At 52.2% G+C, this 22,334-nt stretch overlaps 2 pseudogenes; one reads left to right on the plus strand and one right to left on the minus strand.

Moving 5' to 3' along the window:
- Window positions 1-22,334, minus strand: part of LOC119696322 — a 2,199,709-nt pseudogene that overhangs the window by 2,113,314 nt on the left and 64,061 nt on the right.
- Window positions 1-22,334, plus strand: part of LOC119696323 — a 1,148,804-nt pseudogene that overhangs the window by 1,114,042 nt on the left and 12,428 nt on the right.

A 22,334-nucleotide genomic window follows, 5' to 3' on the forward strand; every position in this document is an offset into this window, starting at 1 on the left:
TGGACCCAGCTGTTCCCACAGTGATCCCAGTATGAACCCAGTTGCTCCCAGCATGTTCCCAGTCACTCCCAGTTGTCCTCAGTTCCCAGCATAGGGTCCCAGTTCTCCCCTGTGTGGTTCCTGTTGTTCCCAGTGTGTTCCCAGTCATCCCCAGTATGGTGACAGACACTCCCAGTATATCCCAGTTGCCCTCAGCATGTTCATAGTCATTTCTAGACACTTCCAGTGGTCCCAGTAAGGTGCTTGTTATCCCAGTATGATCCCAGTCACGCCCAGTATATCCCAGTTGCCTCCAGCATGCATCCAGTCACTCCCAGTTCCTCTAGTTTGCTTGCAGCATGATCCCAATTTCTCTCAGTTGCTCCCAGCAGCCCAGAGTGTGATCCCAGGTGCTCCCTTTCTACACCAGTATGAGCCCAGTTACCTCCAGTATGATCCTTGTCACATGCCAGCACTCCCAGTATGGTCCCAGTATAATCCCAGTAACTTCCAATCACTCCCAGTATGGTCCCAGTATAACCCCAGTTATGTCCAATCGCTCCCAGTATGGTCCCAGTATAATCCCAGTAACTTCCAATCGCTCCCAGTATGGTCCCAGTATAATCCCAGTAACTTCCAATCGCTCCCAGTATGGTCCCAGCTGCCTCCAGCTAGATCAAGCCAGTCAGTCCCAGTATGATGCCGTTTGCTCCCAGCGTGCTCCCAGTTGCTCCCAGTCAGGCCCAGTACAGGGATGATGTGCATGGTGTGTTCCCAGTCACTCTCAGACCCTCCCAGTATTGGTCCAGTCCCTCCCAGTATGATCCAGAGATGACCCCAGTGTGCTCCCAGTCACTGCCAGTATGAACCAGTTGTGCCCCACATGGTTCCAGTTGCTCCCTTTCACCCTCACTTTTGTTCCAGTCCCTCCCAGTCTCTCCCAGTGTACCCCAGTTCCTTCCAGCATATTCCCAGTCACACCCAGTTCCTTCCAGCCTGATCCCATTTGCTCACAACCACTCCCAGTCAGCCTCAGTGTAGTTGCACTCACAGTGCCAGTATGATCGCAGTCACCTCCAGCATGATCCCAGTTCATCCCAGTATAAGCCCAGTTGCTTCCAGTCATGCTCAGCATGCACCCAGTCACTCCCAGTTCCTCCCAGTTGCTCCCAGCATGATCCCAGTGGCTCACAGCTGCTGCTGGTCACCCTCAGCATGATCCCACTGGCTCCCACTATATCCCATTTGTCCCCAGCATAGTCTCAATTGCCCCCCAGAGGCTCCTACTCACTGCCAGTGTGATCCCAGAGTGATCCCAGTCTCCCTCAGTGTGATTGCAGTCTGCCCCAGCATGGGCCCAGCTGCCCCCAGTGTGATCCCAGTATGATCCCAGTATGATCCCAGTAGGATGTCAGTGCAAAGCTGAGTGGAAAATGCCCCTTGGGGGGACACTGAGGGGTCCCGGTGGCAGCTGCTGGCAGAGGCAGCCTGGAGGAGCAGAGCCCTGTGTCCCCCAGGAGCCCAAAGTGGGGAGCCCAGAGAGGGGGGAGTGCTGCCATTGGCGGGACCCTCAACAGCCTGGAGAGGGGCAGGGGGGACTCCTTGGAGCCCCTGCACCCCAAAGCAGACAATAAGGGGAGAAGGGGCCCTGGGACCCCAAACCCCCCAGTGTCCCTAAGTGGGGAGATGGAAAAGGGGGAACTTTTTGTATTCCTGGGACTCCCAGCAGCCTGGGGAGGGTGGGGACCGAGTAGAGGGGGGACCCCCAGTACAAGTGTGACCCCCAGCAGCTGGGACAGGGGGGAACCCCCAAACACCAAAAGGGAAGAGACCAGAGATGGAGAACTCCTGGGAGGCATTTTCAGGGCTGAATCTTGGTGTTTGGGAGGTTTTTATGGAGCCCAGATGGCCGGTGACTTTTAGATATGGACTTGGGCAGAGGCACCATCTAACTCAATGTGCTCATCCCTTGTTTTCCCCAAACCAGGATTTCTCATTCCCAAACATAGGCCAGGTAGAGGAGGAGGCTGTGAGGAAGAGGAAGATGTCCCAGGACACCCAGGCAGGTGAGGAGGAAGTCAGTGCCCCTTTCCCCCTCTGTCCTGCTCCATCTCCCAGCCCAGCATGGCCCCCGGCTGCAGGACAACCCTGCTGCCAGCGCCGTCCTGCTGGGGATGCCCTGGGGGCATCTCCTTCCCCTTCCCTCTGGCACAGTGGCAAATCCCATCCTCTCCTTGTCGTTCCTCCCCCAGACAAGGAGCTGAGGATGGAGACCAGGGAGGACAAATCCCCACAGCAGAACCTCCTGGAAGAGGCCGTTTTGAGTGACTCCATGGCACAGGAATCCAATGGGGTAGAAAAGCCACGGAGATCTTGCAGGAGGAGGGGCTGCAAAGCCAGCCCAGGGTGCTCTGAGGAGGAAAGACCCACCCTGTGCCAGGAAGGGGGACAGAGCTTCAGCCAGAGCTCACAGCTGGTGGTCCATGAGCAGCTTCACAATGGGGAGAAGCCCTACAAGTGCTTGGAATGTGGGAAGAGCTTCAGGCAGAGCTCTGACCTGATCCACCACCAGATGATCCACACTGGGGAATGGCCCTACGAGTGTAGGGAATGTGGGAAGGGCTTCAGCTGCAGCTCCGCACTCATCATCCACCAATGCATCCACTCTGAGGAGAGGCCCTACGAGGGTTCTGAGTGTGGGAAGAGGTTTGTATCAGCTCCCTTCTCCTCCAGCACCAGCGGATTCACACAGAGGAGAGGCCCTTCTGCTGCCCTGACTGCAGGATGGGCTTCAAGCACAACTCCCACCTCATCAGGCACCGGCGCATCCACACCGGGGAGAGGCCCTATGAGTGTGGGGAATGTGGGATGAGCTTCGGATCGAGCTCCAGCCTGATCTGCCACCAGAGGATCCACACCAGGGAACGGCCCTACGAGTGTGGGGAATGTGGGATGAGCTTCAGCTGCAGCTCCGATGTGATCCGCCACCAGAGGATCCACACTGGGGAAAAGCCATACCAGTGTGGGGAATGTGGGATGAGCTTCAGCCGGAGGGCCTACCTGATCATCCACCAAATGATCCACACTGGGGAGAGGCCCTACGAGTGTCCCGAGTGTCAGAAGAGGTTTCAGACCAGCTCCAGTCTCCTCCAGCACCAGCGGATTCACACAGAGGAGAAGCCCTTCCGCTGCCCCGACTGCGGGAAGGGCTTCAAGCAAAACTTCAATCTCGTCAGGCACCGGCGCATCCACGCTGGGGAGAGGCCCTACGAGTGTCCCCAGTGTGGGACGAGCTTCACCCAGAGCTCTACTTTGATCAGACACCAACGGAGGCACCGGTAAGAGAAGCCCTGCAAATGCCCCAGCTGCAGGAAGAGCTTTGTGCACTGCCCCAACTTCATCCCTATTGGAGGACCCATGTTGGGAAGAGCCCTGATTACCCACATTCCCCGTGCTCTTTGTTGGGAAGACACCTGGCTGGTGGTCTCCACGTCCTCCTGTGTAGCAGGCCCAGGGCCTGCAAGGGCTCCCTGGCGTTCAGCAGCCCAAGATAGGAAATGCCGAGTCATGATGACTGGACCTTAGAAGCCACTCTCTTCTGCCTTCGGACCCTTGCTTATCTCTCTGTAAGACTATAGGTCACTTTCCTTTGACCCTTACTATTGGACAATTTCTAGAACCCCTGTAACCTATATAAAGGGCTACTTTTGCCCAGCTTGTTAGAAGAGCTGTCCCTGAGAACCTTCGTAGAAGATCCTAATAAAGACTTTCCTGCGGAACCTCATACGGCGCTTCTCCTCTCTCTCCCTGCGTCTGCCTGCCTGTGGCACCTAGCAAGCTAAGGGCTGAAATCACACAATGAGCTGATAATCACTAAAGAGATGATTTCACTGAAGCTTGCTAAGGCAGCCTGTGGCTGAGACCTGCCTAGGAACTCAGACAAGCCGTGACGAGCAGGGCTGGGCTATCCAGAATCATTACAGCCCGCTGGGACACCCCGAAACCCAGCAGAAGCCGCATTAGTTCTGTGCCACTCTCATACTTGTAAAATGTTTCCTCCTTCCAACAAATGTAAATCTACCCTCATTCATTTTAAACATACTGACCCTTGTTCTGTCACTGCAAGATTTAGGAAAAAATAACTCTGACCACAATTTTCCCATTTTCACAGATCTTGGAAAGGAACCAAAAATCTCCCAGTATGGGGTTTGGAGGCCTCATCCCATGAGCAGCAGGTAGAGGCTGAGGGCTCTGGGCTCAGTGGTGTGGAGACTGAGGACAGAACAGGAGTAGCCTGGCAGGGACTGAAGGGTGGTTTCAGAGAGGCTGGAGCTTTTCTTCATAGAGGATATAAGCATGAGAAGGGAACAATGGCACCAAGGGCAGCTGGGGAGGCCCAGACTGGACACCAGGAGAAAGGAATTTTCCTGCCAGGGCAGGGCTGTGGTGCAGCACGTGCCCCAGAAGGAGCCTGGAGCAGCCCAAGGCTTTGTGTGGGCAGGCAGAGGCAGGCAGGAGGCAGAGCTGTCAGCAAAGGAAGGGGCCAGCCAGGTGGGGCAGCCGGGGCATGACGACAGCTTGCAGGGACAGAGGCACAGGGCAGGGACACCGTAGGACAGCCTGGGCTGCACAGGGCACAGGAATGTGCCCGGGAAGAGCCCTGAGCAAGGAGGGAGGGACAGGATCTGCCTTGCCAGGGGCTGGGGCTCAGGCCTTGGGCCTTTGCATTCGTGAAACAAATCCAGGTTTGCTCAGCACCAGAGACACCTTTCCCTTGCTTGTCCCCACCTGTCATCACTGCCTCCAGTGCTCTGCTCTACATGGAACCTGAGGACACGTTCTCAATCCTGTCCCTCAGAAGGATCTATTTTATGTATGAGAAACTTCAGTGTTTCAAACTCACTTTGAGTTCTGGAGAAGTCTTTGAGCCTTTTCGGAGGGACTGAGTGTGATGCAAGCAGCACCAAAGCCCCAGAGGGTCATTAAAGTCCTTGTGCTGTGTCTGTGCTGCTGAGCTGGGCCGGGCTCCTGGCCCAGAGGCAGCTCCTGGCAAGGGCAGCGCTGCAGAGAGACAGCTCTGGCCAGGAGCAGCTCCTGGGCACAGCCCAGCAGGGCTGGGGCACTGCCAGGGCAGCTCAGGGACACGAGCAGGGCCCAGACAGAGCTCACAGGGGCTCAGCACTGGCAGGGGCTGTGGCATGTCCCAGACGGGGCTGTGTCACAGCAGCGCCTCTGTGGCTGTGTCATGGAGGCACAGAGCAGCTGTGATGTCATCAAGGGGCTGTGTGAGGTCACAGGTTGGGCTATGACATCCCAGAGTTTGTTTTGTGAGTTCATCAAACACCTACAGCATCACAGAGGGGATTCTGTGACATCACACAGCAGGCTGAGACATCATGGCATGGCTGTGTGACATCATAGGGACAGCTGTGAGGTCAAAGTGTGTGCTGACAATACAATACAGAGTGGCAGTATGACATCACAGAGAGGGTTTTGTGTCATCACTGAGGGGGTTGTGACATCCTAGAGCTGTCTGTGACATCATAGAGTAGGGTGTGAGGCCATAGAGCAGATCCTGCCATCATAGAGGGTGGCTGTGTGACATCAGAGAGTGGGTTGTGACATCACTGGGTGGCCATGTAACATCATAGAGCAGGCTGTGAAATCACAGAACAGACAGTGACATCACACGGAGACTTTCTGACAGCACAGAGTTTTCTGTGACATCACAGAGCAGCTTCATGACATTCCAGGGTGACATGCCAGAGTTGGCTCTGTGACATCGCAACAGAGCTGTGTGACGTCCCAGAATGGGCTGTGACATCACAAATGGCTATGTGACATCATAGGGGATCTGTGACATCTCCGGATGATGTGTGACATCACAAGTGCTGTGTGACATCACAGGGGCTGTGTGAAGTCACTGGGGAGGTCACTCTGTCCCAGCCCCCCCTCACAGTTCCCCCCAGAGCAGTCCAATGCTGCTCATGCAAGGAGGGGTCCCCTGTACCCCCGGGTCCCCCCGCCCCTGGCACCGCAGCCTCCCCCAGAGGATGTTCCACGAGATCAACCCCAGAGCCTGACACGGGGACAGGGGGCCTGGGCTGTGGGGGGTGGGACAGCTGGACAGGAACCCCCCAGCAGTGTCCCTGTGTCCCCCAGGGCCAGAGCTTGGACCAGGGCTCCTTCACCCTGTTCTGAACAAGGGCTTGAGAGCGCTGAAAAAATCCCCAGCAAGGGATCAGCAAAAACCAGATTTAATATTCAGCGACAGCACCACCAAGTTCCTTGGCAAGAGTCATTCTGCTCCTGACTGGACACTTCAGGCACAGCAAGGAAACAAAGCAACAACAAAACCAAACCAAATCCAGGCAATCAAACCAGAAATGAACTGAGAACTGTCCCTGTGTGTGTGTGTGAGACAGGGACAGTGAGGGCAAGGATAAAAGGAAAATACGGCCTAAAAGCTGAACAGAGGTCAAAGTTAACAGGTTTTGACTTATCCCTTAACCTTAACTTCTACCTCCAACTTCACAATTTAGCAAAAGGACTGCACTCTCACAGGATTTAACCTTACTCACAACCTATGACTTAATGATTTAACAGTGGAATAACACCTAACAATACTCAGCCTATAATTTATATTAAACATAATAACTTAGCAAAATAACTCTTAGAAGCATTTAACTTAGCTTAGACCTCATGACTTTACTTACAGGCCTGACTGACTCAGCTATCCAAGGCACTCAAGCCCCTCAGAGAGCAGCATTTCTGCCCCATTTCCGCAGCACAGGCACTCCTGTGTGCACACAGACACCAAGAGTCAGTGCAAGGGGCCTGTGAGAAATTCCCCTGAGGGCAGGAAATGCTCACTGGGGAGGCTTTGGCATCTCCCCAGCAGGGTGAAGGGTTGAGCCTGGAGGAGTGGGGGGGTCGGCCCAGGCTCCGTTTTTCTTCAGGGATCCCCGAGTGCAGCAAACGGGAGAGTTCCCGGCTGGGAGAGGCCCCACTCAGAGGGAGTCGCTGGCCCAGGAGAGCTCCAAGGGGCTCCTTTTGGAGCGCTGTTTGTAGGGCCCCAAGAGAGGGGCTTCAGTCCCAGCAATGGTTCATCCTGGCCACACTCGGCATCAACAGCTTTCTTTGGCAGTGTGAGAACAGGGATGTTGTGGCTCTGAGGGAACAAAAGCAGTTCCCAGGGCTGCTCCTACAGAAAGCAGGAGCTCCTTGGGCAGCAGCAGTGCCTGGGGCAGCCAGTGTTTGTGATGAGCTGCAGAGGAGCTGAGCCCAGGGGCTGCTGGCCAAGGCTGAGGCCCAAGGAGCATTTCTCAGCTGGCAGGGCGGCCTGAGAAGGGGAGGGGGGAATGCAGCAGCACAGGGCCATGGAACCAAGGGAGCATTGTGACACTGTGGGGCCTCATGGAATCATGGCGAGCACTGTGACATTGCTGGGCCTCGTGGATCCAAGTGGTCTGAACTGACACTCTGTGGCTCCATGGAATGCAGGGATCATTGTGACACTGGGAGGCCCCATCAGACCAAGGGTCCATTGTGACACCACGGGGCCTCATGGAACCATGGAGGCCATGATTGACACTTTGCAGTGTCATGGAAACAAGGGACTATTGTGACACTGTGAGACCCCACGGAGCCAAAGATCCATTGTGACATCGCAGGGCCTCATGGAACCATGGAGAGACCATTAGGACACTTCACAGCCTCATGGAGCTAAGGGGCCATTTTGACACTGAGGGGCACCATGGAATCCTGGAGACCATTGTGAAACTATGAGGTACCATGGAATAGGCAAAGCACTGTGACACTGTGAGGCCTCATGAAATCATTGGGACCATGCGACACTTGGGGGCCTTATGAAACCTAGGGGCCATTGTGACACTCTGGGACCCCATTGAACCAAGGGTCCATTGTGACACTGCAGGTCTTCTCCTAATCAAGGCACCATTGTGACACTCTGGGGCACCATAAAACCAGGGGACACAGAACATGTCTGGCTGGTTTGGCCTCCCATGGACTGCCTGACTGGTCCAGCTGACCTTGGCATGTTGAGGGTCTCGTCTCATCTGCTACTGGAACACAGGCTCCATGCTTTCCTTGCTATGGAAAAGAACTGTCCTTCTGCTCCAGGCACCCATGGTCAGAATTGGGATTTCACCTCCCAATTTCCTTATATCCAGGGATTGTTCCAATAGGAATATTGCCAGGACAAGTCTGGCTGGCAGTGGCTTCACAAGGGTCACTCCCATCTGTCTCCAAAACATTGGGGAAGGCTCTGTGCTTTCCTCCCTGAGAGAAAGAACAGTCCTGCTTCTCCAGGCGCCCATGGGTGAGATGGGGCTTCCACCCCCAAAATTCCTTAAATCCAAAGACTGCTCCCAGACAAAATCTGCAATTACTGACAAGTCTGGCTGGCCTTGGCCTAGTGAGGCTCTTGCCTGCCTTTCAACACCATGGCTCCATTCTTTCCTTCCTATGGAAAAGAGCTGTCCTTCTTGGCCAGGTTCCCATGGCCAAATTGGGATTTCACCTCCAACACTGCCTACAGTGAGAGACTGGAGGAGATTGTTGGCTCAAAACATTTTGTGTGTGAGGGAGTAAGGGGCAGGTCCAGCCTTGCCCTGCCCTGCAAGCCCAGCACTGCCCTGCCCTGGAACCCCAATCCCCCCAGAGCCTCTATCCCAGCCCAGCAGTGGCTGCCAGTCCCTGGCACAGCACAGGCAATGCTCCACAGCCACCTCTGCAGCCCCCAGCCCAGCTCCTGAGGGACCAAATGAGCCCAAGCCCCACCTGGGGGAAGGGCCCAGGAAGACCAAGGGGTATTGAAGGCTGAGCACAAGGCAAGCACACAGCTTGATCCTACCTCCTCTTGGAATTTCCATCTGAAAACTGCTGGAATCCAGGAGTTGGTAGCTGTGTGTGTGCCTCTCTATATCTTTTTTGTCTTTCTTTCTGTCCTCTCGCAAATTTTGATAAATATAAAATTGAAGTGGCTTAAAATTCGGGAATTTTAATGGGTCAAGTTAATGAATTTAGAAGTGTTTTTTGTTGATTGAATGTTGTATTAAGCATTTTGCCAAAGTTTTTCTGATTTTCTAAAGTTCCCAGTAAAGGCTGTTTTGTTGTTTTGAGCTCCTGAGAATCACCTATTTGTGTTTCTCCAGTACATCCAACTCAGAGAACACAAACAATTGAAATTCCTTTTCAATGTCTCCTTGAGAGAGTTGTTTGGGGGATGGGAGTCAGCGATTGTTTGTCCTGCTTGGCACAGCCCAGGCAGGGCTCTCCCAGCCCCATTCCACACTCCATTTCCCAGCTGGAGCCGCTGGTGCCTCTGAGTTGTGCTGGCCCAGCCCCAGGGACGCTCTCCTTGTCTGCCCATTCCCCCACGGGCTCTGGCCAGGGATGGCCTCAGTGGGGGCTGCTGACATCCTCAGCAACTTGGAGGCTGCTGCTGAATTGTACTGCTGCAGAGGCTTGTTCAGCCTGCAGCTCTTCAGTGCAGGAATTCAGTGTCCCAGGGCTCATCAACATCCAAACACCTGAACAAGCCAAGCCTCTGGGAATAATTTAAGATTTCAAATCTTTTGTGGTTAATTAGACAGATTACAGAATACACTACAGATTCCAGCAGTGTCTTCAAACTGAATATATTCTATTTAAAAAAACAGTGAGAAATTAATTCTTTATGTCCTGATTAGGTTTTTTTTTTCCTGTTAATAAATTGATTTGTGCAATCTCCAATTGACACTGAATCCAAGTACCTTCTCATGCAGTTTGAGTAGATGTGAAAATCAAGACCCTTCATGGCTGACAATCACTCAGACTCTGTCCCTCCCCCCACCCCACCATTTCCCCCATCCAAGGCCTGGCACTCAGAGCAGCCTTGTGCAAATCTGAGCTCCCTCCAGCCCAGGCTGCACCTGCAGCTTTCAGCTCCTTGGCTCCAACTCCCACCTGCTTTCCTTGCAGAAGGAGCTGCCCCAGACACAGAGGGATGTTCATTTCTTGTCAGCCAACAAAGCCAAGGCAAGGCACAGCTCCATCAAATGCAAAAGTCATTCTTCTCCCTGGCTCTGTCCTGCCTCTGATCCCCACAGCCTGTCCTGTTTCCTTCATCCCTGCATTGCCAGGCACTTTTTGGGACAAGGGAGCTCTGCTCTGGGGATGGAGGGAGGTCCAAGTGCAGCCCCTGGAGTGGGAACCACAACTCATCAGGTTTGTGTTCTTTTGAGGCACCAGGAACTGGTGGGACTCAGAGGCACAGAAAGTTTCTCTTCATGGCCAACAGACCATTGTTGAACAGGACACAATCTAATAACAATCACACTCTTCTCTGAGCTATGTGCAACGTCCCAGCAGCATCTGCTGAGTCCTCCATCCACAAGTGATTTCCAAACTAAAATTAATTTCAGACAAACATGGTTCTGTGATAGATATAAAAACACAATTAAGTTCTTGTATCAGGATGCTTGTCCTGGAGTGGGGGCAAAACAGCTCGAACAATTCCTGATTTGCAAAGCTGTCAGTGCTGGATGGAGAAGGGGCTCAGGCTGCTCTTGGTTTTGAGGAAATGCTGAAACCAGCCTGACTCATTTCATCTCCTCCTGTCCTGGCTGATCTCCCCTCTTTCCCCTTCCACCCATTGGCTTTTGTCTCCCACCAGGCCCCCCGGTGAAGAGCCTGGCTCTGTGTTCTCCAGCACCTCCTGGCTGGCACTGCCAGGCTGGGATGAGGAGCCCCTCAGCCTTCCCTGCTGCGGGCTGGACAAGCCCAGCTCCCTCAGCCTCTGCTCACAGCCCAAGGGCTCCAGCCCCACCTTGGAGGCCCTTCCCTAACCCTGCTCCAGCTGCCTGACTTCTTTCCTGCCCTGGGCAACCCAAACCAGGCCACAGTGACCTGGAGAATCCATGGCCTTGATGTCCTGGTCCCACAGCCCTGGCCCCTTGTCCCCATGTCAGGCTCTGGGCTGGATCCTGTGGAACATCCTTTGCTGGAGGCTGTGGCTCCTGGGGGACCGGGGGGATCCCGGGGGACAGGGACCCCGCTGGGCATGAACAGCATTGGACTTGTTGGGAGAAACTGTGAGGGGGAGCTGGGGCAGAGTGACCAAGCCAGTGACCTGACACAGCCCTCCTGGGATGTCACACAGCCCCTCTAGGATGTCACATACTCTGGTCTGTGATGTCACCACCAGCTCTGTGATGTCATAGTCTGCTTTGTGATGTCACAGCTGGATCTGTGATCTCACAGAGGCAGCCTATGATGTTATAGCTTCTCAATGACCTTACACAACCCACAATGTGATGTCACAGCCCACTCTGTGACCTCATGTTACCAGATGATCAATTGCCTCCACCAGGTGAGCTGACACCTGGAGCTTGTTCTCCAAAACCCCCGACCTATGGAAACCACACAGTGCCCATTGTGTCAGAAGGGGAACTGGGAGTTCACCAGCCTCAGTGTCCTGCCAGCTCAGCCAGGCCCACTGGGACATTGGGATCCACGATCACCAGGGACAACCAGAGAGACCCCCAGGACAGAATAGTGCATGGGTAAAGGGGAGGGGAAATGTGTTAATGATTTTGGGGAGATGATTATCAGATGTATATTTAGTCTGGGACAATCAATGAATATGTGTGCAAAATGCAGACAATAAACAGAAACTTTCCTGTACTCAGCACGCACGGCTTTGGGAGGAGCTCTCCCCCGTGCATCCGGCTGAATAAAGAATGCTGCTTCTTAATGCTGCATTGCTGTTAAGGAGTTTTCTGTTTTACCAAATTTTTGGCAGCACTCCCACTGCCAAGGAAAGCTCTGTCTCCTGCTGTTCACAAACAGAGAAGGGCTGGTGGCAGATGTGGGAGTCAGAGGCTGCCCTCGGACACAGTGACCATGAAATCATCAAGATTTCAATGTCCTGTGAGAGAAGGAGGGCCAGCAACAAAACTTCTACCCTGGAATTAGGAAGGGCAGACTTCGGCCTGTTTAGGATGCTGATTTGGGGAGTACTGAATCAGGAACTGATTTTTTTAAGGGAAACAGCCCTTCAATACAAAGGAAGGATGGACACATTTCAAGGGAGTAATCTAAAAGGGGAAATTCAGAACCCAGCTGAGGTGGGGAAATACCTGAAAGAGAAGTACCATGTTGACTCGAAGCAGAAAAAGATCATTGCAGTGAGCTGGGCCCTGGCATATGCTTATTGCACACTGCTAGATACTCTAGGGCAGCAGACAGAGGCAGGGGTCCAGGGAGATAAATCAGCAGCTACCCCAGTCACTCAGGCTGCAGCCAACACCCCAGGCTCAAAGCCAGCAGCCAAATCAGACAGTGAGCCTAAGCCAGCAGCTAAACCAGACAATAAGCCTCAACCAATGGCTGCTGCTACTGGCACTAGAAGTGGAAAGTTCACAGACGAGACCAATCGACCAGTGGATGATGATGATGATGCAGGAGAAGTACCCTCAATGCTTCCTGACATAAAATCAGGAGTCAAAGCAACAGGCGCAAGATCAGAATCCATCTACAGTAGGACTTCTGAAGGGAGAAGAGCAACAGGTACCAATTGTTACTAGCACAGTATAGAACCACTGAAGATGCTGTGATTGCCATCCATAAGATGATCCGAGAGCTGGAGAGCCAAGGGGTGGTCAGCAAAACCCACTCACCCTTCAACAGCCCCATTTGGCCTGTGTGTAAATCTGAAGGGGAATGGAGAATGATGGTGGACTACCGTGCACTGAATGAAGTGACTCCACCACTGAGCGCTGCCGTGCCAGACATATTAGAGCTCCAGTATGAGCTGGAGTCCAAGGCAGCGAAGTGGTGTGCCACTATCAACGTTGCCAATGCATTTTTTTCTCCATTCCTCTGGCAGCAGAATGCAGGCCTTAGTTTGCCTTCACATGTAGGGGAGTGCAGTACACCTGGAACCGACTGCCCCGGGGGTGGAAGCACAGCCCCACCATCTGCCATGGACTGATCCAGGCTCTGCTAGAAAAGGGTGAGGCTTCAGAGCACCTGCAGTATATTGATGACATCATTGTGTGGGGGAACACAGCTGCAGAAGTGTTTGAGAAAGAGAGAAAATCATCCAAATCCTCCTGGGAGCTGGTTTTGCCATCAAAAAGAGCAAAGTAAAGGGACCAGCTCATGAGATTCCGTTCCTAGGCGTAAAGTGGCAAGATGGTCGGCATCAGATTCCAAGTGAGGTCATCACCAAGATCACAGCTATGTCTCCACCAACCAATAAGAAGGAGACACAAGTTTTCCTAAGTGCCACAGGCTTTTGGAGAATGCACATTCCTGAGTACAGCCAGATTGTGAGCCCTCTTTACCTGGTCACCTGCAAGAACAATTTCCACTGGGGCCTGAGCAGCAACAAGCCTTTGCCCAGGTTAAGCAGGAGATCACTCATGCGGTAGCCCTTGGCCCAGTCAGGACGGGACCAGAGGTGAGGAACATGCTCTACTCTGCAGCCGGGAGCCATGGTTTGTCCTGGAGCCTGTGACAGAAGGTGCCTGGGGAGACTCGGGGTCGACCACTGGGATTCTGGAGTCAAAGTTACAGAGGGTCTGAAGCCAACAAGACCCCAACAGAGAAAGAAATCTTGGCTGCCTATGAAGGAGTCCAAGCTGCCCAGAGGTGATTGGTACAGAAGCGCAACTCCTCCAGGCACCATGACTGCCGGTGCTGGGGTGGATGTTCAAAGGGAAGGTTCCTTCCACCCACCATGCCACCAGTGCTACATGGAGCAAGCGGATTGCTCTTATCACACAGCGCGCCCGTATAGGTAAACTGAATTGCCCTGGGATTTTGGAGGTAACTACAAATTGGCCTGAAGGTGAAAATTTTGGTGTCACAGACAAAGAACAAGAACCAGTGACACGGGCTGAAGAAGCTCCACCATATAACCAACTGCCCCCAGAAGAGACACGCTATGCTCTTTTCACTGACGGTTCCTGTCGCATCGTAGGAATGAACCGGAAGTGGAAAGCAGCCGTATGGAGCCCCACACGACAGGTTGCACAAGCTACCGAAGAAGAAGGTGGATTGAGCCAACTTGCTGAACTCAAAGCTGTTCAACTGGCCCTGGACATTGCAGAGAGAGAGAAGTGGCCAAAGCTCTACCTTTACACTGACTCATGGATGGTAGCCAATGCTCTGTGGGGATGGCTGGAGAGGTGGAAAAAGGCTAACTGGCAGCATAGAGGAAAACTAATTTGGGCTGCTGAAGAGTGGAAAGACATCGCTACCAGGGTAGGGAGGCTATCTGTGAAAGTTTGCCACGTGGATGCCCATGTCCCCAAGAGTAGAGCCAATGAGGAGCACCAAAACAATGAGCAGGTAGACCAGGCTGCAAAGATAGGGGTGTCCAAGATAGACTTAGATTGGGAACACAAGGGAGAGTTATTCCTAGCTCGATGGGCCCATGATGCCTCAGGTCATCAGGGTAGAGATGCCACCTATAAGTGGGCACGAGACCGAGGGGTGGATTTAAGCATGGACAGTATTTCTCAAGTTATCCATGACTGTGAGACGTGTGCTGCCATCAAACAGGCCAAGCGAGTGAAGCCCCTGTGGTATGGTGGGCGGTGGTCCAAGGACAAGTATGGGGAGGCCTGGCAGATTGACTACATCCCACTGCCCCAGACACGCCAAGGCAAGGCACTACATACTGACCATGGTAGAAGCCACCACAGGATGGTTGGAAACCTACCCTGTGCTTCATGCTATGCCCGTAACACCATCCTGGGCCTGGAAAAGCAGGTCCTTTGGAGGCATGGCACCCCTGAGAGGACTGAGTCAGACAACGGGACTCATTTCAAGAAAAGCCTTATCAACACCTGGGCTAGGGAACATGGCATTGAGTGGGTGTACCATATCCCTAGCATGCACCAGCTGCAGGCAAAGTGGAGAGGTACAATGGACTCCCAAAAACCCAGTTGAAAGCCTTGGGTGGGGATCTTTCAAAAATTGGGAGCAGCATTCTGCAAAGGCCACCTGGTTAGTTAACACCCGAGGTTCCACCAACCGAGCAGATCCTCCCCAGTCTGAGTCCCTGAATATAATAGAAGGAGATAAAGTCCAGTGGTACATGTCAGAGGTTTGTTGGGGAAGACAGTGTAGATCAATTCTGCCTTGAGTACAAACAAACCCATTTTTGGGGTTGTCTTTGCTCAGGGACCAGGTTGCACATGGGGGATAATGCAGAGAGATGGAACAACACGATGTGTACCTCAGGGAGATCTGATTGTGGGGTGAGGATGATATGCAAATATCACTGCTGGACGTTACTGCCATTGTCTGTACAGTAAACCACACAGGCATGAAATAGAAGGAAATGTGTGAGTGCCGAAGGTCTGAGCAAGTGAAAGATGGAGTTTTTAGTGAGGAAAATGGAAGTGGGGAATCCTGCAGCTCTGTAGTCTGGGGCCTGGATTCAGTTGTCCGGTGAGGGGAGGTGACAGGAGCATGATGGGTATTGCTTGTAATTTTTTGGGTGGAGCAGATGGAAGTTTTTACGTGAATAAAATGCATGATGTATGTGTGTGTAGAGTTAGAATATATATTAGTTTTGGTAGTAAGTTGAGGATATGAGGATAAGGGGTGGAATGTCCTAGGGAGACTTTATGATTCTTGTATCCTCAATCGTCTGTTCCATTTATACTGGACATTATATTCTGTGCCTTCAAGACTGGTTCTGAGACCGAAGGTGGGGAGAAGAAGAAGCGTGGACTTTGTTATCAGAGACTGCACTCACTCCTCTAAAAGCAATACTCCTCCACATTCTACTCCACTGTGTTGTCTGGGCATGGACGGGGCAGACCAGAGTCCTCCTTTGCTTTTTAGTTAGTTGAGCTAGCTGAGCCAGAGAAGTTTTCCCTGGACTGTTTTTTTTTTCTTTCCCTTTTCTTGGAACTGTTTGAACCTGCTCTGGACTGGGACCTGGGGAGCACCAAGAGCTCGCCCTTTGTAGCCCACCAGGCCTACTCTGGGCAGCAGCCTTTCCCAGCACCAAAGGGATTGATAACAAAGCGACCACCCACCGGAGAGACTTTCTGAATTTGTCATCTCTTCAGAGCAGCGAATCAGTTTTGTCATCTGGTTTTGTTCACTTTTTGTGCTGGAGAATGCTTTGCTGTTAAGTAAACAGGGATTTTTCCACTTCTCTCTGACGAAATTTTTCCCAAACCAGTTGAGGGGAGGGGCTGCATGGGTTTGCTTTCTGGGAGGGCCCCCTTTTGGAGGTTTTCTCTCAAATTTGCCCTAAACCAGGACAAATAACATAATCTGTCAGTTTAAGGATGCACTGTATAGCTCATAGTAGTGTAATGAATATGATATCTGTGCATCGCTTATAGAAATAGTGATGTGATGAACGTATTGTACTGCAGACCTTGGCAAAATAGAAGATGCTAAAAGGCTTTTGTGTAACTAAGAGAACAGTGTAAAGCCATCCAGGGCTTTACAGGTGATAAGATAACAGTGACACAAGACAGAGCATGGAGGAGACTGGGGAAGAGCTCGTTAGCTCCTCTTATCAGAGAAGTGTGAAACAACTGGGATGAAACCACGGGAAGGAATAAAATAGATTGACTTGATCCCAGGATGTCATGCAGATAAGTCAGGGTGTAAAAGCCAAAATCAAAGGAGTCCCTGCAACATCAAAAGCTTTCAAGAATGTTTGAATACTGTAGAAGCTAATGAATATGCATGTAACCCCAGCAATGTAACTGTGTATAAAGAGCATGATTTTAAGCTACCTGGTGCTCTTTGGCCATTCACCAAAAGCATCCCAGTGCTGATCACTTATTTGTCCTTCTTTTATCCTTGATTAAACTTTTAAAAGTTCTAAAGAGTCAACTGTGTTTTTCACAACATTGTGGGGCCTCATGAACCCTATGGGCCATTGTGACACTGCACAGCCTTGTGGAACCATGGAGACCATGGTGACACCATGGGGCACATGGAACCAAGGCTTCCATTTTGACACTGAGGAACCTCATGGAACCAAGGGCCCATTGAGACACTTTGGAACTAAGGAGATCATTGTTGAGAGTACAGAACCTCAAGGAATCCAAAGTCCATGTGACAGAGCAAGGCCTCATGGAAGCAAAAAGACCATGATGACCTTCTGGGGCCCCATGGAACCAAATATCCACGGTGACACTACAGAACCTGAAAGAACCAAGAGTCCATGGCAACACAAAAAGGCCTTGTGGAGCCAAGGAGTCCAAAGGTCTAAAACATTCCTTGCATATCTCTGCCTTAGGGAAGAGGAGCCTGCTCAGTGGCAGCTTGGGATGGCACACACTCAAGGCGGGTTTCTGTTTTCAATGGGGAGATTCTGGAGTTTTAGATTGTTTCCAAAAAGAAAAAGTAAAAAGGGAAAAAAACCCTTTAGTTGTGTGCAGACAGTTCTCCAAGCAAAGCAGGACCCAGATGAGTGAGGAGAGACAGGATGGGGTTGGGGAATGTGGAGCAAGGTTGTTCACACTGGCTCAGAGCTCAAGGCACAGCTTCCCTGACCAGGGCAAACATCCTTAGCAGAATCTCTGGATCAATATCAGTCACAGAATGCTGCAATCACCTCTTCTCTCAAAAGAACATTAATAAAATACACCCTTTAAAATAGGAATGCATCTTTCATAGAACCTCTTTGAAATATTTCTCCATAACTGCAGCAGGAAATCTTCCTGATGAACTGCCCCAGACCAGAGGGAAATCAAGGCAGGGCCATGTTTTGTTAGCACTTGCTTGATCCTCATGAGCCCCGTTGTGCATTTGGAGCTGAGCTCTGGAACGTCAGGGCCTGAGAGGAGATTGCACAAACCTTTGCAGGAGTCAAAATCACAAGAAACACCAGAAGTGTCTTGAGGCATGCATGGGTCCCACTGAGGTCCATCCCCAACACAGGCTCCTCATGGACTCCTTGGAGGACAGAACTGGAGGCCAGGATGGCACAAAACCTTGTCAGAGACTCAGAGTGGAAAGAAAATTCAAAAGTACCTTAAAAACCTTGAGTATCTCAAAGTATTAATGAGCCCCACTGAGTGTCAGTACAAAGCTCTCAAGGGACTCATTAAAGCAGATAATTGGGGCCATGATTGCACAAACCTCTCCCAGAGTCTGTGCCAGAAGGGAAACACCAAGTACCTTAAAATAACTGAAGTGCCTTGAAACATTTATGAGCCCCACTGAGTGTCATTACTGATAAAGTCTCTCAAGGGATTTAATAAAGCAGATAATTGGAGGCTGTGACTGCACAATCTTTCTCATACAGTCTGTATCAAAAGGGAAACACCAAGTAGCTAAAAAGCAGAAGTACTCTGAAGTATTAATGAGCCCCACTGAGTGTTGTTACTGACAAAGCCTCTCCAGGGACTAATTACAGCAGATAATTGGAGGCCATCATTGCACAAACCTCTCAGAGAATCCAAGCTGAAAGAAAAGCCAAACCCAAAGTCCTTTGAAAACCCTGCAGTCCCTGGGAGCATTGAGGAGCCCCCAGGGCCATTGCTGAGCAAGGCTCCCCAGGGACTCCTTCCAGCAGATCCTTGAGGCCACTGGCATGTGGGCTAGGGGGGGATGCTGAGGGCAGGACAAGGGGCTGCCAGTGGCCAGCCTGGCTGGGGCTGGGCCAGGAGGCCCCAGTGCCTCAGGACAAGGTGTCTCCTGCCAGCCCTTGGTGGCACAGGGCCTGCCATGCCCCAGGGCACCAAGCCTTGGCTTCTCTTTGTCCCCAGCTGTCATCACTGCCTGCAGTTCTCTGCTCTGCCTGGGGCCTGGGGACACTTTCTCAGTCGTGGCCCTCCCTGGGACCCATTAAATGTCCCAGAAACTTTGGAGTGTGATTCTGACTTGGAGTTCTGGAGAGGTTTCTTCAGCTGCCTCTCAGGGCCTGATGTTCAGGGCCTGAGCACAAAGCCCCAGAGGCTCATTAAAGTCCTTGTGCTGTGGCTGTGCTGCTGAGCTGGGCTGGGCTGCTGGCACAGAGGCAGCTGCTGGGAACCAAGAAGAGCTTGAAAAGCACATTTCTCTTGCTGAGCAGCTCTTCTGCCAGCCCAGCAGGGCTGGGGCACTGCCTGCAGCCAGCCCGGGCACAGCCCAGAGGCACAGAGAGCTTCAATCAGTCAGGGCTGGGAAGGTGCTGAGAAGTGCCTGGGGCAGAATCCCTGCCAGCCCTTGGCACAGGAACCTCTGGCTGCAGGACAATGCAGCTGCAGCTCCTGCAGTGATCTCCTACAGCTGCAACATCCCAATGCCTACAGACCCTGTGAGTACATTCTCTGATTGTCTCTTGTGCAGAGCAGCCAGGGGTGCCCAGGGCTGTCCTGCAGAGCAGGGTCCTGCAGCCCAGGGCGCTGTGCTGGGGCAGGGGCTCTGCTGCCTGCCAGGGACAGCTCTCAGCCGGCCCGGGGAGCTGCTGCCAGCACTTGGGAGAAGCTGTGGGGGAAAGGAGCCACCCTGAGCAGGGCAGGTGCTGCTGCTGAGAGGGGCTGGTGGGGCAGGGCTGCTCCCAGCTCCAGACCAGCCTGGGCACAGCTCCAGAGGACACTTCCCAAAGGAAGGTAAGCTTAGGATTGCTGGAATGATCAGGAGCTTTCCTGAGAGTGTTTTCAATTTCCTGCTTGGAGAAGGATGGGAAAGTTGGGGTGATAAAAATAAGAGTTTTGCTTTTTTTACATTTTTATATATTAATATCTCTATAAATTACTTATACATAATTATAAAACTATAATCCTTACTTTATTCTATTTAATCCTTAATTAACTCTGTTAAGCTACTATTATATACTTCTATAACTATAATCCTAAATTAACTTTAGTACATTTCTTAACCTTTCTCTTAGATTTCAGAACAGTAAGCTGACAGTCTAAATACATTCCTGAAATACTTATTATCAGTTTTATAATCAAATACTCTTATTATCAGGAAGAGAACCTACAAGGACATTTTCTTTATTGACCAGAATGTGAGCAGTCACAACAAAAAGTAAAGGCAAAGAAGCCCTTGGACCTATTCCAATGGGTTGACCCAGGGGTGTGTAACTGGGGCAACTGAATCTCCTACTGGATGTTCCTGTTAAATATCCTAATTGATCAACCTTAATAAATTGTTGAAATCAGGGGCTAAGTGTGTCCCATCCCCACTGGGACACCTGGAAGCTTCCAATAAAGCTCTGTTTTTTGTTTTACTGTTCTAACACTGTTGCAAGGGTTTTTTGTGTTGTTTTTTTTTTTTCTCTTTGGATTATAGACAAGAGGGGGATGAGAGAAGCAGCACAGGAATTGTAATCCCAGAATGACAGAACATTCTGAGTTGAAAGGGACATACAGGATCATCAGAGGAATGTTTGAACATTTACAGAGACTCCAGAACTGTCACTTTGGGTGGTCAGTCTCTCTGCTGGGAGCCTCCCAAAGGGCCCTCAGCCACTGCTCAGCCCTGGACAGCAGCAGCATCACCTCTGCAGGGCCCAGCAGGGCTCTCCTGAGCTGCCCTTGCCCACCTGCAGCCAGAGCCTGCCCCAGCCAGGGCCCTGCACACAGGCAGGTTTCTGTAGGGCCGGGGCGAGGGCACACAGGCTGGGATGGGCTCTGTGAGCGCTGGCAGGGACAAGGCTCCTCTCAGGAGGGTATGTCCAGGCCCAGGGAGATGCTCAGGGAAGGAGAGGGGGCTGAAGAGAGCAGTGCTGGGGGCAGGAGGGCACTGTTGGTGTGTGGGAGGTGCTGGGCACAGCTGGGCACAGGAACACTGTCCTGAGTGCCCGGCTGTCTCTGCCCTGCCCTCTCAGGCACAGCCCCACAACATCTTCTCTTGTTTCTGCACTGCCCTGGTATTGTCACTGTGATCTGCTGCTCTCAGGGAGGCTCTGGCATTTGCAGCAGCTGAGTCAGACACTGCCCTTGGCATTCCTGCCAGGCAGGGGTGCCCATGGGAATGGGGTGTCCAAGCTTCCCTGGCACCTGTGGGGCTGTGGGCAAAGCAGTCCATGGGAAAGGGGAATGAGCTGAGCCCCCTCGCTGAGATACCATCATGGGCACAGCTGGGGATCTCCTTGCTGTGCCCTTCCAAGCTCTGAGCTGCCCTCCTGGGTGTCCCCACGCACAGGACTGGCAGCTCCTGGCACACTCAGCCAGCAGAACTGGAGCTCAGGCAGAGACCTGGCTGAAGGTTTTCCAAGTGCAGAAACAAGGGGGGGGTGACTCACAGCAGGACAATCTACAGGGAATGGCCCAGGTTTGGTTCAAAGCAGCCTCTCCTGACTTGTCACTGTCCTTTCTCCATGAACAGATCCCCATGTGCAGCTCCAGGAAATGTCCAACAGCAGCTCCATCAGCCACTTCCTCCTGCTGGCATTGGCAGACACGCGGCAGCTGCAGCTGCTGCACTTCTGCCTCTTGCTGGGCATCTCCCTGGCTGCCCTCCTGGGCAACGGCCTCATCATCAGCGCCGTAGCCTGCGGCCAGCACCTGCACACGCCCATGTTCTTCTTCCTGCTCAACCTGGCCCTCACTGACCTGGGCTCCATCTGCACCACTGTCCCCAAAGCCATGCACAATTCCCTCTGGGACACCAGGAACATCTCCTACAAAGGATGTGCAGTCCAGCTATTTTTTATTGTCTTTTTCATCTCAGCAGAGGTTTCCATCCTGACCATCATGTGCTACGACCGCTACGTGTCCATCTGCAAACCCCTGCACTACGGGACCCTCCTGGGCAGCAGAGCTTGTGCCCACATGGCAGCAGCTGCCTGGGCCAGTGCCTTCCTCTATTCACTGCTGCACACGGCCAATACATTTTCCCTGCCCCTGTGCCATGGCAATGTCCTGGGACAGTTCTTCTGTGAAATCCCACAGATCCTCAAGCTCTCTTGCTCCAAATCCTACCTCAGGGAACTGGGCCTTCTTGCTGTTGGTGCCTGTTTGATAATTAGTTGTTTTGTGTTCATTGTTTTCTCCTATGTGCAGATCTTCAGGGCTGTGCTGAGGATCCCCTCTGAGCAGGGACGGCACAAAGCCTTTTCCACCTGCCTCCCTCACCTGGCCGTGCTCTCTCTGTTTGTCAGCACGTCATTTTTTATGTACCTGAAGCCCCCCTCCATGTCCTCCCCATCCCTGGATCTGGTGGTGTCAGTTCTGTACTCGGTGGTGCCTCCAGCCCTGAACCCCCTCATCTACAGCCTGAGGAACCAGGAGCTCAAGGCTGCGGTGTGGAGACTGATGACTGGACCCATTAAACTACTGGTCAATTTCTGCAAATCACTTGTAATAAAAGTAATCTTTGATAGTTCTTTTTGTTTTCATTTTGGAGCTCCTCTTTGTTTTTTTTAC

The sequence above is a fragment of the Motacilla alba genome, unplaced genomic scaffold, assembly GCF_015832195.1.
Source record: "Motacilla alba alba isolate MOTALB_02 unplaced genomic scaffold, Motacilla_alba_V1.0_pri HiC_scaffold_28, whole genome shotgun sequence".
In the NCBI taxonomy this organism is placed as follows: domain Eukaryota; kingdom Metazoa; phylum Chordata; class Aves; order Passeriformes; family Motacillidae; genus Motacilla; species Motacilla alba.